This window comes from Aquila chrysaetos, chromosome 8, assembly GCF_900496995.4.
Source record: "Aquila chrysaetos chrysaetos chromosome 8, bAquChr1.4, whole genome shotgun sequence".
NCBI classification, from domain to species: domain Eukaryota; kingdom Metazoa; phylum Chordata; class Aves; order Accipitriformes; family Accipitridae; genus Aquila; species Aquila chrysaetos.
The window spans coordinates 15,994,700-16,011,692 of NC_044011.1; positions in this window are offsets into that span (position 1 = coordinate 15,994,700).

Below are 16,993 nucleotides of genomic sequence, written 5' to 3' on the forward strand. Positions count from 1 at the left end.
AAGACTAACAGTCTAAGCCTGTTTTCCTCAACCTGTGAGGTAGGGGCAAAGAAAAAGGTAAAGGAAAAAAAAGGAAGCATTCATTTTTTTTTTCCTAAAAAAAGAAGAGCTTGCTTTTCCATTTTTGCACTTTTTCTTTGACAAAAATATTTTTTATGACCCCCAAGGCTCTCTGGCTTGGCATGCCTTGTCCCAGTAGTTTTCTTAGTGGAACAGCAGATGAGGACACACCTAGCAAATTCATTCAGCTTTGACGTAGTGAAGGACAATGCTGAACAAAGAGTAAGTGCAGCTTTAGCAAACGAACATAACTACTTCCCTGACTGCATAAATTATGAACAGGAGAAATGTATTTCCACCCCAGGAACTATTCACAAAGATAGCACTAGGTGTATGTGTAAAGTATGCTGAGGCAAACTGGATGGTCAGGGTGCTTGTTTGCATGCCAGCACTCAGGAAACTCCTCCATCCTGCAGACCTCGCACGGCAGCAGTCCAGTCTGAGACCTGGGAGTCAGTCTGAAAAATGTGAGCTTTTTCCAGCCTCTACAGGCTAGTCTGAGCACTTTTAAGGCCAAAACTATGCCAGCAAATACATAATCTTTGCATCTGCAGTGCTGCCCAGTTATACACAGAGATTCATAAATTCATTAACTGGCACCGAATCAGTGAATAGGGAAGGATTCTCCCCTGTTTCATTCATTACAAGAAGAATGCCCTGTAGTGCTGCCCTGCAGTACTGGAAAGAGCTTTTTCCAGCTGCTACAGACTTGACAAAAGATGCTGTTAGTCTCATGCAAACTAGAGACAAAACAGGAAAGTCAAACGCTGGCATCATTCCAATGACAACTATTTAAGTTCAGATTTGACAGTGGCATGACATCAGATTAATCAGAAAACCAATTAAAGGTCAGCAAGTCACTGTTAAGAATGCATGTGGATGGCAAACAGCGGCCAAAAAAAGCAGAATATCATACAAGAAGAAATACAAATTGTTGTAGAAAATGTCTGTATACCTTATAGTATTATATCTTTGGAAATCATTGAACTCCATCCTTAATTGTATTGCCTACTGGCAGTCATGATGCAGTGGTAGAAAAAGAAACACTGACATTTGGAAATATTACATTAAGTACAGATAGGTGTTAATGCCTTTCAGACAAGAAAGGGCTAAATACAAAATGCCTACACAAAATGCCTACAATTCAATTCTGTTGCTATTTACAGCTGACAGTGGATTTCTGATTAATATGTAAGGATAAAGATAGGTGTAGGCTGCGCTCAGACAGTAGAAAATAGCATTACCACATACCATACTTAGTTGTCTATGAAAAAAATATACAAGATTGCAAATGGGAGCCAGAGAAGGCTCACTGACAGTTCCTCCTAGATTATTATAGCTCATTATTACCATATTTATAATAAAAACTCTTCCACCTAAGGGAAAAAAAAAGGAAAAAAAAAGATGATTGAGGAATAAGAAAACTAAGCATTCATAAACGGCATTGCAACAGTGACTGGAGAGCAAGTCCCCACAATTTCTTTCTGAAACATCTCAGTAGAAACTAGCAGGTACCTGGTTCAAAATGAACAAAAGGACATATTTCTCACATAATGGATTGTTAAATCATGTACTACTGAATGCTGTGAATGGTAAGAGGTTACATAGGCTCAAAGGGGATTGGATGAATTCCAAGAAAAAAATAAGTCATGTCTTAGCAAATGCAAAGATATCCTCCCTGTCTCAGCAAGCCACCAAGTGATAACCTGGGGAAACCAGAAGAAAATCTGAGGAAACGCTGCTACATGCTTGTCCTGCTACTACCCTGTTCCCAACACCACCTGCTATTGATCACTGTCAGAGTCAGGATTCAGGCTAACATCTTTGTGTTCTTACCCTTTATGTGGTTTTGTGAGCCATAAATGGTATTCTGGCTTTCCCAAGTAAACACAGCCTTGATCCTTCAAAGGTCTGAGTTCTGCAGAAACATGTCAGTAGGTGATATGTTAACTTCAGCATCTGCTTTACACGGTATTCAGTGAAACTGCTGATATGATTCACTTTAAATAAACCATAAGGACTGGATTCTTCTACTATTTAAGGACACCACATGGCTGCAAAGACACAAGACTTCCTGAAGACACAACAGGAGGCTGGGGGAACACTCTATAGGATACCTTTAATGGGAATAGATGTCTATGTTCAAGCAACTCAACTATACCCTGACTGGATTGGCCACTGAGAAAGACCCTGTCAGGGCCGAGCCCTCTAATTCAAGTTCAGCAGCCCACATTTCACAAAGCTTTTAGGCAGATAACTGTTAATGCACACTTAAATATTCTGCTGCCTTGGGACACAGAGAAGGTCCTAATGGTCTAAAAGCCAGAGGAGAAGGAATGCTCTGGGACCTGCTCTGGAGAAGGTCAGAAACTTGAAGATTTTGTTCATTTGGTCAATGAATGTAATTCCAATCCTTTGAACATAATGGGATAAACAACAGCAACTCCAACCCTGAGTAACACAATGGTGCAGAGTTAGAAAACCATTCCACGCACAGAAGAAACACGGTGAACCTCATAGAGATGCAGTGATAGAAAGAGACAAGAGATCTTGGTATCTGAACGGGAGGTTCTGGGAATGCTAAAACATTCCACAGAGTGCCATGACTGTGGTGAAAACTGATTTTGATCGCAACTTTTCATTTTAAAATTACAATTAAAGCAGATGAGACTAATAAAAATAAACCATAGACAAAAAAAAAACCAACAACAAACAAACAAAAATGCTTGGAAAGTAAAACTTTGCTCTGTGTGAAATTATTTTTTTCTGGAAATTCTTTCTTGGCAAATTTTAAAATGTCAGGTTTCATATACAGCTGAAATTAAAGTAAATTTTAAAAACTGTAAAATTCTTTGAAAGAATGAATTTCTGCTCTGTGTGTCTCAGAGATTCTGCATGGGCTTGAGAAATCTACACAGGAACAAATAATTTTAGAAGGAGACAAAAAGATGCAAGCAAAAGTAAATTACTGAAATTTGCATTATCAGGCAATTTAAAATTGGATTGCCCCTTAGCTGCTGGACTTGTAAATTACATCCAATCCTTGCTTGGACATAAGGAGAAGGTATTCTAAATGAAAGTAGCATTATGGCCAGACTGAGAAGGCAGCTTGTGTTCTCCATTTGTGGAGTTGTTTGGGACATAAATTAGCTCTGTCCCCCTTGTGCATCCTGCAGAGCTGGGGCTCTTTCTACAGTGCCTGGCAGGAAGGAATTCTCATTATGGCTGGGCTGGAATAATAGCAGGTGCCATAAGAAAACTGATACTGGAATTTGCTGCACACTTACAATACTCAAGCACAAAGGAAAACTTTCCTAGCAGGAGCTGGGAAGGAAGAAATAAACTCACTGGCTTGCTGAGTTATTTATTAGAGTCAGATCCTCAGCTGCAATTAACTCTTCTGTATTACAGCTGAAAGACCGTATGCATTTGCTTACATTTTATTTTGCGCTTATGCTCTAACCCCAAATAGCATTTGATGGTACAATGCTCCTCTGGGTGCTTGCGTTTCGAGAGCTCCATCAGAAGGGCCACCTGACTGATCAAGTGGCTGTTTGAAAGCATGAATCATGAGGTGCTCTGAAACCAGCTTCGCCATACTTGTATATAAAAAACCTTTATTCATTCAAAGAGGGCAGACTGACTGCAGCCTTTCTTCTCTGCAAATGATTCATTCCAGGACTAATGAAACTTCAAGGTTTTGGCACTCCATCCTCCCACAATCTGCCATATCAAAGGGCAAACTTACAATGATGATATGAACTCTAAATTCATGTTCTAATTACTATGCTAACTCTACTTGATCCTAGAAGTGGTGTGGGGACTGCACAGACAGTCATGCATGGCAGGTGAAATCTTCACAGTGGCAGGATCATGGTTCCTGCCTTCTAGACTTCCTTTCCTTTGTACTTATTTTCACATTGACTTCATAGGTTCTTACAAGTTGCAGGACTGAGAATTGTTAAGATTTTTATATAAATAAAGTCTAGAACAACTATTTGTGACTCTCCCTTCAACTGTGAGTGAATTCAATAAGCAAAAAAATCTCACACCCCCTAATGCTATATTTGGCCAGTACCACTGCACAAGTTCAAGTGGCCTTCTAACCAACAAAAGAACACTTCTACCCAAGAGTAACTGCATGAAAGATATATACCCATGAAAATTATGCATTCAACGGATAATAACCATTTTGTGTGCTTCCACTGTACATGTCATCTGAGGATTGCAGAACACTTCTTAAATGTTAATTGAACTTCGTAATACCCTTCTGAGATACATAAAAGATGTAATGGATGCTTCAGCTCCTCAGTAAAATGTACTAGCTTCCAAGAGAGAACCAAGAAATTATCTGACAGTATATAAACACTCCAAAAGGGAAGTGAGAAATGACAGCATATTACTTTGAAATAAAACAAAAGGAATTCAGTAGCAGTTTATTCAAGAAGGCGAAAGCCTCCTTTTGCATCGGATCCACTGAAACATTAATGAACACATAAGTCAGGAATTCATTTTTCTCTCCTGTTAGGACAGCTGATCCTTTAGTAATACAAGCATCCCCAAACTCCTTCTGAAGTACTGCTGCAGGAACAATTCTGCCAAAAAATGCCATCCATTGCTTCTCTCCTCCACCTCCTGCAGCATTTGCTATCACTGCGTGGTAGCTATACCATCAACTGTGGCTATCGTACAACCTCCCAAACCTGTGGGCCCTGACATGGCTCCAGCACAAAGTGGTATGGCCCCAAGAACCACTGGGTAGGTGAAGGGCCTCCTACTGCTGTTTCCTTTCTCCTTGGCAGCCCCACTCCATGGGACCAAGGCTCTAGTGACCTCATTTGCCACAAGTCTTTGCCCTGGTGCTCTACACAGTTAGTTATAGCAAAAGGAAGATCTTCCCCCCCCACCAGACCTTGCAGTCTAAGTAAATCAATATACCAGACAGAATCTGTTCCCCCAGGTAACGATAACTGACAACAAGTCTTTCCTCAAGTTCCTGTTGCCCTGTGCAACTCCACTGATTTCAGCAGAATTATACCTTACTTACTCCAGTAATATCAAAGCCAAATTAGTCTTATAGTTTTCTTTCTGATTAAATGATTTATGGTACATAAACATACTGGCACCCACAAAAGGAAAAGTTCTGCTATTTGAATGTGATGCTAAGGGTAGCATACCCAAAACAGGCAAGATTAAGGCTAACACAGATACTACTATTCTATCATTTCAAGCACCTCAGATACATAAAAACATTTAAAAACAAAAAAATTATGCAACTACGACATCCATGTTTTTAGTGATCCATCACACAACTTTCCATTGCATTCCCTGTATGTGCTCCCATTTACCTCAGGCAAAAATGCACATGCTTTGCTCTATTAATTCTTCCAGGCAAAGACAACAGCAAAGTCACACTTCAGAGGTTACAAGAGATCTCAACTTAATAGACTACAGATATTTCATAGAAGGGAGAAATCAAAGAGAGAAAAGATATTTGAAAACAGTTGAAATTATGGAACTTTCCATAAACAATCATTTTCACAATCCAAAGGGGGGAAAAAAGACTATTGTTTTCTTTCACTTCAAATGTCAGTGTACCCCAACAGGACACCTTCCTGTTGCCAGTGGCTGCTAGCATCCAGAGTCTTAGTGACAAATTAAATATCATCTTCCTATATGTTATCTCCTACTGCGAAGTAGCTTTTGCAATCACTAACTGATGAGAAATTACAAGTGCTTATTATACAGATAAGTGTGAAAGCTTCACTTGAAGCTGATTTCTTTCTACTATTGTGGTTATTTGGAAATGAGTCATCTCCTATGCTCTCTTTTTAGTAACTGCAGGCTACTTAAAAATAAACAGAAAATAGAAAAGGAAGAAAGACAAAACATAAAACAAAGAAATCAGAAACAAATGTTTCCTTGAAATTTTAGTTTTTATGTCACTTAAAAATACATAAATAAATACAGGACATCCTTACAACCTTTGTTCTGTTATAAGTAGTACTATTATCCCTCCTATACAAATGTGAAAACTATGACTCAGACAAGTTGTGTAGTTTGCTGACTCTGTTATGCATTTGATAAAGAGAGTTAATAATTCACTGAGCAGAGTCTATGCGTGCTCGCACTCATTGACAGCACAACTATCTTATGGCACTCTGAATGCATCCTCATGTTTCACTGAAATCCTATGCCATGTGGCACCAAGAAAGATTACTACCTGTTTGTAAGTTGTCTCTTGTACTTGCTTCAAAGATGTAAGCTGGGCAGGTATACCTCTCCAACAAAAATTAGCCAGGAAAACTCTTTGTCCTCCTGCAGTGTCTCCTTTCACCGGGTTCATCACTTAAAACAGATTAGTGTGGGAGCAAGGCTACAACAGTTCACCTCTTTCCTCAGCCCATGAACTGGCAAGCCACAGGTGAAAGAACGATCATCCCAAGACAGTTCTGCTTTCTGAGGCAAGAAAAGTGGAGCAGTCTAAGTGCCTTTCTTTGGTGCATTATGTAGGCACAATACTTGTAAGATGCAATCTTGAACATTTGTCAAAGGTATGACATGGACGAATGCAAGTAAGCAAGTTCAGAAAGAGAAGTGCTGTGTTTTCTGTCATAAATCTAAACTGAAGCTCAGGAGACTACATCAGCATTCTGCTTAAGGTACTCTATTTAGACAATGTTATTATCTGGCAACAGTCATCTACAGAGGATTGGGTGGCTTGAGTTCAAACACAAGGGTTTCTTCACAGCAGGCATTTGCAAATGTTAAAGGGAATTTGAGCACCAAAATCAGCAGTTCTTCTTGGGACTTAAGTTCCTTTACCCAACATTTCAGGGAGATGCCTCCCTCCAGTTTGAAATCACAGCCACAACTTCTTCGTCCACTGCTGGGTGCCCATCTCCATGTCACTTCATGTATCACTGCTGCTGCTGTGATGCTTTATCCCTCATACATCCTAACCCGCACCTCAAGGACAAGAACACCCGCACAGGAGCTGGAAGGCCTGAGCTCACATCTCTCATGAGATCAAAAGGACTTAAGCACAATTTTTAGCAGAGTGCTTAAACAGCAGATGATAGTTCAGGGGAGACTGGGAGAAAAGAGGAAGTGAAAACTCTTTCTTTTTGGAAACTGCTCCACTTTGCTGTGGATAATTAACCTTTTACTTAGCCAGAGCAAAGGGACAATGATAATTCCCAATTCAGCAATTAAGGAGCTTTCCTTCCTGAGGTGAACCTTAGTACCAGTTCCTATTCCAGCGAACGCTGTTAAGTATAAAATATTTAGCATCTAGTCATAAATGGCAGCCAAATAGAAGCGTGGAACTTTACATTTTGGAAAGGGTTTGTGATTTGGTGGTCGTGTATCTAAACCTTTTGGTCTGACCCTTTGTGGCTAAACTGATGACTTGACCTTTATGAACTCAAGTTGAGCTGTGCTGCATCTTGAGGCGATTGTTCCCACCACCCAGTGACCCAAAACGAGGTTCAGCCTCCCTCACTATTTGCAGGGGTTTCAGGACTGCACCTGGTGTGTATGAGAAGCCAGAGCATGACACCAGACTCTGTGGAATTCAAGCTTTTCCAGTGTGTCTCTTCTGTTGTTTACATCTTTGCTTAGCCTTTAGCTCTGCTTCTGCCTTCTGGTCTACATCTGTTAAGTGCAAGCTTTAAAGCGTAGTGCTCAGTTACAGCAAACAGGCAGCTTTCCAGACCAGTTCTGAAAGAAGCAAGACACGCTGCCCGCAGCAAGAGTGCACACAAATGTTTCAAGGAGTATTTTGAGTATTAATTGCCACAGCAGGCAAATTGAGCAGGAAACAACAATTACTGTCATGAGCTGGCAAACAGAGGGCCTTCTTTTACACTAATTGATACTTACTGGGAAGACAGAAGAGAGATTAATTCACCTTACAATATCAGTTACTGTGGAAAGGTTTGAAAAGAAAAGCCCATGGCATGCCTGTAGGTAATTGCTCCCAGTCGGGTTTGTTACTGGTGCCTTTTGCAAGAACTGTTGTGAGGACACTGCTTTCATGATTTATATAAGCCTCCAAAATTACCTCCCACAAATTACTGTAGATATGGTGGTGAAGTGTGCTTCCTCTGCATGTGGAAGAACAGAGAGATAAAGGCTGTGAGGAGGTGTGCTGAATTTTTAATTTGGCTCATTCCAGTGGTGTCTCAGCTCTGGCTTATGCTTTCATGAGGGAGCAAGCAGGGTGTTTGAAGGGCATATCAACAGTTTTCTCTCTTTATCCCCATTTAATATATTTCATTCAGCTTAGCCTGAAAAAAAATGAAAATAATAGCCAAAAAAAAAATTCCTAAAACATAACATTCACTCTTTGTTAAGAAACATCACATTTCTTAGAAAATATTTTTCTAGGATTTAAGGTCCATAAGCTGAGCCAAGAAATTCAACTCTTCTCTGCTTCTCTTCATAGTAATTTACAGTCTATCTAATATAATTTTTTATTAGCCATTTGAAATCTTCCACCAATTTCATACAGTATACACGGTTCCCAGTGGAACACTCTGAAACACTATTATTCCTTTAGATTTTCTGAAGGGCAGAAGCTTCTTCTAGGAAGTTTATTTTTAATGTTTCACATCAACAGCAAGCATATTTCTGTTGGTATCAATATAAAACGCTGGTGTGTGCTAACAAATATATAAAGATCATTTGGTATTACCACGGGCTTCTTATATGAGAAGCTATCTGAGTGCAAAGTATCATTGTAGAGTTTAAAAATCAATAATTATCTGAAAAACACAAGTAATATCTCCCCACAAAACTCTGGAAAACATGTTCTTAACCTTTCCAGTGATGCTAAGAAAAAGAGATCATAACTCCTTGATTAAGGTTTATATTTAAAATACTGTCTTTAGGACTTACTTGAATTAAAAAAGACTGTTTTAGAGGCAAGACTCACACATACATAAAACTAAACCACCAACTAAACTATCACAGCATTGACCACTGTGTCCTTAGCTGACCAGCTGGTCCAGCTTTCGAATAGCGAACACGGAGTCCAGGGTTCTTGTTTCCTTGTGCACCAAACAAGCAGATTTAGGCACTTCTGAATGAGATCCACCAAACTCTACCTGCCAAGGATGTGACCCCCTATGTTAGCCGACATGAAATGGCGAGGACAAAGGTGAGTGTGACATCCTGCCCTTCTCCGTGACTCGGAGATAACAAAAGGCATCGTTCTCCACTTGATCCTTCTCCCAACACCTGCCTAGAAAAGGACGGTTTTGTCTTCAAAAATAAAGCTGAAGGAGACTGATTTTAGACAATAGTTAGTAATTCTGGGTGATGACAGACATGGGTTCAAATCCTTCCTCTACAGTGTGAAAACCTCTGAAATGCACTCTGCTATTCCTCTTGAACTTGTCTAATCAATAGGAGAAAATTCAAGATTCAGTGGATGAAGAAGAAAGCAAGCACATAAATCTAGAATCTAATAATCAGATCATAGAGAAAGACCTTCTTTCCCCCCTAAAAAGAAACATATTCTGTTTATCACTTAATACAAAATATATAAACAATATTTGCAGCAGGACCAGAAATCTCCCCAAAGCCCAGAAATCTCCTAAAAGCACATACCCTTACCAAACAAATCCTCACTCTTCTTTTGTGGAGGCTGAAGTTCATCTAAGCATAAGCAAGAAGTTTCTCAGCAACTTTGAAGGTGAAAATCTAGGTGTCTATGGATCTCAGATTTCTCCAGAATTAAGGAACAACTGACAGGTTCATAATTTTGAACTTCAGAGCCTAAACTATGCTGATATCCTGCTAACCAAGATCCTCTTGATATTGGATATTTTTGTCCATGACAGGATGATATTTGAGCTCATTTAAGGCAAATCTCAACTCCTAAGTACACTGTGTTGAAACTAAGGGAGTATCTAAAGGCACTGAAGACAAGAAAGACTGAACTCACTAACCTACTAAATGAAGCTCACTGAAGACATTCACAGGTCCTTCCAGAAGAATACGGAGAATTAAACTCCCATTGAATGCTCATAAAAAACAACGTATCCCTTTCTGGGAGACATTACCAGGATGATCCATTAGGATTCTGAACACCTAATATTTAAATCTAACTAACCTTTAAAGTGTAACTCAGCTGCAAATGAACTCCCCAGAAGCAAAAGCTTACATCTCTGATTCAAGAAAGTTGCTGACATTCGCTGTCATCCATCAGCTTAATCTGCACAGTTTTTTCAGCACTTTCATGTTGTCTCAGTATATTCACCCCTTGTGAGCAAACAGCAGCAAAAAGGCCATAAAGTAGGAACATCATAACACAAAGACACAGCAATCCTTTTTTGTGCAGCATAACTTCTGCAATACATGTAACACCAGGATGTCACTATCAAAAAAGGAAAGAAAATTTGCCAAAGCCTTGCCAGTCATTAGATTTTAAGTTCTCTTCCTGAAATGTAGCAGAATATTGCTCTTACAAATTAAGAGGGCAACTGTTCCCCCCAACAAAAAAAAAAAAAAAAATACCTTTGATAACCAAAGGGAACTTGCAGATTTAATTTTAACGTGATACTTTCAGGTCATGTGGTTAAGCTGTTTTCACTAGGGGGATTTTTAAAGTAAGTCAGTATATATTTTTTCTTAAGTTGCATAAACTTAAGATTGGAATAACAGATACTCTAATCTTGGCTAGCACAAGGAGGAGTAATTTCCCAAGTCAGGCACGTTCTGAGAAGTGAGACATTGAAAATTCTCTATGAAAAGATCTGTGAATAACTGTGACTGAAGTCACTGCTGCTTACTGCTTGTACTTTTTGGACTTTCCCCCCACCTTTTGATAATGGGTTTATGGAAAGAATCATAAGCTCACACTTCACAAAGGAGCAAATTGATGCTATTTCCTCATTTGAAAATAAGTAGAGCTTGTCAGATTTTAAATTCCGTAGCTTTTAACTATTTCTAAAATTAATCAAAACACACATCGGAAAATTCTCAAAAACATAGTCAACAGTTTCCCTCTACTTTTAATTCTGAAACAAATTTATCTCTCAAAATATAATCACATGGAGAAATCAAAAAGCTAGGCATCGCCATGCCCACTGTGTAGCGATTTCACTAGTGTTCTTCCACTCGAAGAATCAAAGTCATCTCTTTATTCTGCAACATTTCATTAAGCAAATAATGGGTGGCAATTGCTTAGTGTCACATAATGCTCTATTTTCAGTGCTACCAAAATGGCACTACACTGTGATTTAGAAAAGATATTTGTTACAGGGCAATTTATGATGGCTCCTCAGAGTCTTCTGTTTATTTCAGAATGCCTTGTGGAACCTGTGAGGCCCATAACAAGTACTTCACTAGTGCACTCTGAGGATTTCCTAAAAGTTTATCTTTTTTTTTTTTTAAATTGCCTATTTGAATCCCCTCCCTTCAGCAAAAGCCAACTGTATTGCCGCAGAAGCATTTTTCCCTACATTACCATCTGCAGCTGGGCAGAGGAGTCAGTCTCTTTGTGAACAGTATTTCTCCAACAGGTGCATCCTTTGCACGTGTCTAATGCTGTCTTTCTGGCATATGAGAGAAACCAGTATTGAGTAGTGAGACTGCCAGATATGACTCCTAAGTTACGTGATATGTGCCTGCATACATGCAGGGAGCACGGAGAGACAGCGGCAGCTGAGGGATCCTAAATAATGCTGTGCCCTGGCTACTCCAGGGGCCGCCACAGGAGCCATGAGCCCATAAAAGACCCATCTCCCCACACAGGAAAGAGCACTGGGGCAGAAGGGCAGGTGGGGGAACACCAATAATGCCATCAGAGAAATGAGGTCCCTCCCTAGACTGTCCCCGGGCTGTCACAGGGGAGCCTCAGCCCCACGGGCCAGGCATGAGACCCAGCACCATGGGTCTAGGGGAGCAGCTCCCTGGAGCCCCTCACAGACTGAGGGGTGTCACCGCCTAGGGATACGGGACACAGTTGGGGATGCAGGGGGCGGCCGTTTGGGGATTGCACAAAACATGTCACGAGATGCTTAAGGGAGGAGCCACGGCTGGTGAAAGGCAGGATCCAGGCCAGCTACTGGGTAGACTGAGTGTCTCATCCCAGCTGATCACTGAAGAGAGCCACATGGTGTGTATGTATACATATTCCCACTAGCAGACCTTCACCCTGAACAGCCAGAGAGGGGAACAGGATGAAGCCGTTGGTGTCATTTGTGCTTCTGTGAGTGGCGAGTATGTGTCTGTGCTGGCCGCGTGGCCAGCCATGGGTTCTATAGAGGTGTTTGCGTGCATGACTATTGGGAATACAAGCCCAGCCTCGCTACTGGTTGGACCTGAGGGCACAGAGCTGCGGCAGCCTCCCCTCTGTTGAGCTACTGGATTTGGAAAGCCTAACCAATGACCATGAATTAAACTTAAAATTGCAGAGTCAAAATATTCAAGAGTTAGAAAGTCTAAGATTGTATGAACTTAAGTGTTCCCCTTACTGTAGTGTTTAACTATATCACATACTAACTTCCTCTACACCCTTATGTCATTCAGTACAGTGGTAGTTTTTCAGAACATCTTTCATTCTTCTCATTCAATATGCTCCAACTCAGCAAATGCAAAATTATTACTTTCTTCAAGGATAGTTCTGTTAATACAGTCCTTAACAAACACTAGTGAATCTGCCTAGTAGCCCTGCCAGGTTAGGAAGTACAAGTTTGTATCCCCAAACCATGATGCCCTTCAGACTTGTTATACAAACACAAAAGCTATCACTCATAACTACATTTATTAACCTTTGAAGACACTTTTTATTTTTCACAAGTGGAGAAGAACTCAGAGATCCTGGAACCTAAAGTACTTATTTTCAACTAATGGATTTAGCATTTGCCACCCTAAAGATTTCCCTTATGTGCAGAGTCACTGTCACAACTTAGCAAGGAGACACACAGGTGACCTGGGTCACTAATACAGAAGTAATGCAAATGACTGAGAATGTTTCTTCAATGTGAAGAAGGAAAAAGTTGAACACAGAAACTTCTACTTTCCACAGAGATAATTGACTGGAGGCCAGCCTCATACATGAGTTATTAATACATTATTATTATCCACATGCTAGAAAACGAGGTAAAAATCTTAGTATCAAATTTGTTAAAGCATTCAGTTAATTTTAGGAACCCAAACTGTAGCAAGCACGTCACATATTCCTAGCACCCCAGAATTCACAGCAGCTCTCCAGGCCATTCGGGCTCTTGGCACTGGTGTCCCTCACTTCCAAAAATGAGCCCTCACATGGCTACTATAGAGCACAAACTAGTCAACTCTAAAGATACCGCTTAAATCATATGCACAGAGACTTTATGCCAGAAGTCAGGACAGCTCTTATTTCCCCAAGTCAGCACCTGGTTCCCTCACAGCTAAAGACCTGTAAGAGCGAAGGAAAAGCCCTGCTGCGTCAGACCAGTGTTCTACGTCGCATCTAACCTCTCTAACACTGGCTTGTTCTAGACACCTAAACTGAATTGGTTTTGTCTTTGACTCCATCAGCACGTGTCCATCTCCCCTTTACTAAGGCACACCACAGTCCTACCCAAGCCTCTCACATTCTGGATACTTCCCTTGCTACTACCTCCCTCCTACCAACTGCTCCGTACCCTGGCCTCTGCATTTCTTCTCACTAGCTACCACCACTTACCCTAACCTCTTCTTCAGCGAGCTAGCTCTTGGGCTCCTGCTGCCAAAATCCACACAACTATTTTCATTGTCTATGAAAATTAGGAGCAGAATTTTCAAAAGAACATAGGCCAGTGCTAAACATTTTTACAAATCCTGAATTTATATGAAAAAAGTGTTATGTGTATTTGCCATCATCTGAATTCTGTAGCCTAAGTCTAAGTTCCAGGATTATGTAGCATCATTATATAAAAATCATACTTAAAATCCCCATACATTGAACAGTGGAGCGTTTATTTACTTCAGGGAAGAAAGACAAGTTTTGGATAAAACATTGCACTGAAGCTAAGAAGACATGCTTATCCCAATTTTTTAGTGTGATTTTGGGTAAATGACTTAAAGAAGAAACAAGACATAGAAGAATTATCTGAGCTATACTAGATAAAATATCAGCCAATGTGACCACAGTCGGCCCTTCTGGCTGCTGAAATATTAATGTTAATTAACAGACTTGCCTGTAGATTCTTAAATAGCATTTTCCATGCCAGACATTCCTTACATTGCATGGTGAGTTGGGCTCTGCCCAAACCCCATCCAAACCTGAGACCAGGTCATACAGCCTGCTAGTGTTATATGTATGATTAAAATGGCCTTCACAATGCTGCTACCAATCACTGTATCATCTTGAGGATGTCCTTGAGGGGAGAAGGGAGGATGTGTCTTTGGAGGACTTTAGAACCAGTGGAAGGCTATGATGCAAATGGCTCTGGGATTACTGAGGTAATGCCTGCCTTCCCCTCTCTTGCGTAACTTCTGCTCCACACTCTGCTTGGGATACGTGGACTCAGCACAGGCTCTTAGGTAACACACTATGAGGAGATGGAATACTTCCACCAGCAAGGCTGAAGAAGAGCACAGCCTGCTTCCAGACCCCTTCTTGCCCTGCTCCTAGAAGAAACAGGTCACACCACCATGCCACTAGTATACAGGCCATCTTTACAAAGTGCCAAGCCACAACAACCCATCTCTCAGCTCTGTTTCTTAACTACACTGTAAGCAAGGCACATGGTTTCCATTTAGTTTAGGACTCATGGAGAGACTGTGGAAGTGAATGCGCTACATGAAACTCTGGTTTTGCTATTGACATACACATAACTGCATCAAAGTGACCTCACTGACCAGTACTCCTAAGACAATCTTTGACAGACTTATTTTCATCCTAAAATTCTCTGCAAGTCTTGAGTCTTTCTCGTCTTCAGTCCATCCATTTCTAGTTACAGTCCCAGAAACTTTCCTATTGCTAGTGCTTTGGCAGAAAAGAGACAAGCAAAAATTTCATCTGAGACGGAGGTTGTAATTCTGACCCCAACCTGATGTTGAGGCATCCGTTTAAAATGTACATGTCTCAAAAGCTATGTATCTCCCTTTTTGACATGCACTACACTACTACCCACAAGAAGGAATTACTGGTCTGCAACTTCACAAATACCTTTTCAGCAGAAAGGGTCTCATGCATTATTGTACTTAAAATATCCTTCACCTTCTGAAAGCATTACTGTAAAGATTTATTTCATATTGCCTATGTCCTTAAGAAATAACATTTTTAATGACTTTGCAAAGAGGTGCATTTAACTATCATTCCCCTACCTTGAAATTTTGCTTAATGAGGCCTATCTTAAACAGGCTCAACTCCCAGGGCTTTTTGCCAGTCCTCTCTGCAGCCCGAGTTTTCATCTGCACCTTCCGAAAGGTTGATTTAATCAGGCATGATAATTATTCTGTCTTTAATAATAAAGACTTGTATATAACACTAGATTTACCTGGGCATCTGTTTTTAAGGCTTTTTTAAGACCCTCATTTTTAATACACCAAAGGCCCTTCTGACAGCAAGGACGATACAAATCTGGCTATGACACAAGATACAGAGTGGATCCCCTAGCAGCCTTGATTTTTATCCCCCATCTTCCCCATCCGTTCCACAGCCAGGCACAGGTGTATTCAAAGGGCTAACTAAATATTAATTGTGTCCAGGCTTACATTAAACTCTTCTGATGGCTTTGGTGGAACAAAGGGCAAGCAGAGAGAGAGGTTCCTGCACGCTATGCACATACCCAGAGATGAAAGTCTCTGAGAAAGCCTTGTTCCTCCTGCTCTGTGTATGACTAAACATGCTATACTTCAGAAGGGGATAAAGAGGCAGTGACTTTGACCATGTGAAATCTCTGGGTTCTCGCTTTCATTTCCCCTTGTCCACAATTTTTTCCAGCGACAATATAACTCCTATTCTAAAGCTCTTTTTCTGAATATAATACTAAATGGCTCTCTCCTATCAATAAAGGATGCTGAAAATACTCTCTCTGGCCATGAAGCAATACATGCTATCTATCAAAAGTGCCCATTAACAGCTTACTGGATCTTCTTCCTCCATTCCGCTATATGCCTGATAAGACTTGACAGTACATAACTTGAAAAAAGGAATACCAATTACCCAGATCTATGTCCCTCTCAAAGTCCAGCGACACCGCTTTCCCATTCCCTTTTCTTCCTCACCACTGCTAATGATCAGAGATACTTTGGAAGAGTGTGTGGTCTGACTCTGCTACTGTTACCTGTCCTGATCTGCACTGGCTCCCATCACTTGTGGCACAGAAACACGGGGGAGCTCCTCAAACTAAAATGCCTGGGGTTTTGCATCTTTCCATCAAGGTGCAACTTGCTGCTTCTCCACTTCTGCCATTAACACTCTTGAAGCAGCAGCAGCTGCTCTGCACGTGGTGAGCAGATACACTAAGCGTGCGTCCATGGCGAGGCAGCAGGAACACTCGCTGCCACTCCATCTCCTTCCTGCTCCCTAGGAGGTATTTCTTCTGCCTTACCAAGGATCCCCTCTGATTTCATTGATGAGAGAGTAAAAAGAGCTAAGTCCTAGTTAATTAGCGATCAGCCATCCAGCAGGCAGTCCCGGAGATGCATCTCTGTGCTCATCTGGAACAAGCTGATCACAGAAATGTGCTGATGCAAATAAGTGGTGCGCGAGTCAAGCACCCGGTACAATGCCTGTACGGTTCAGAGAACGGTTTTGATGTCTTCTGTATCTGTGTTATCGCACCAGAGAACAATCGCACCAGTGCCCAGGGGAGAGCATCCTTGGAGCTCTGGAACAGAAAGTCCTCTGAAAACCCTGGGGATCCGTGAGATCAAAGTCATTTCCAAAGCGCGGGTCCGTTCGCAGTCACACCCCCCCCACCACCCCGCCGCAGCGTGGTGCCGTACG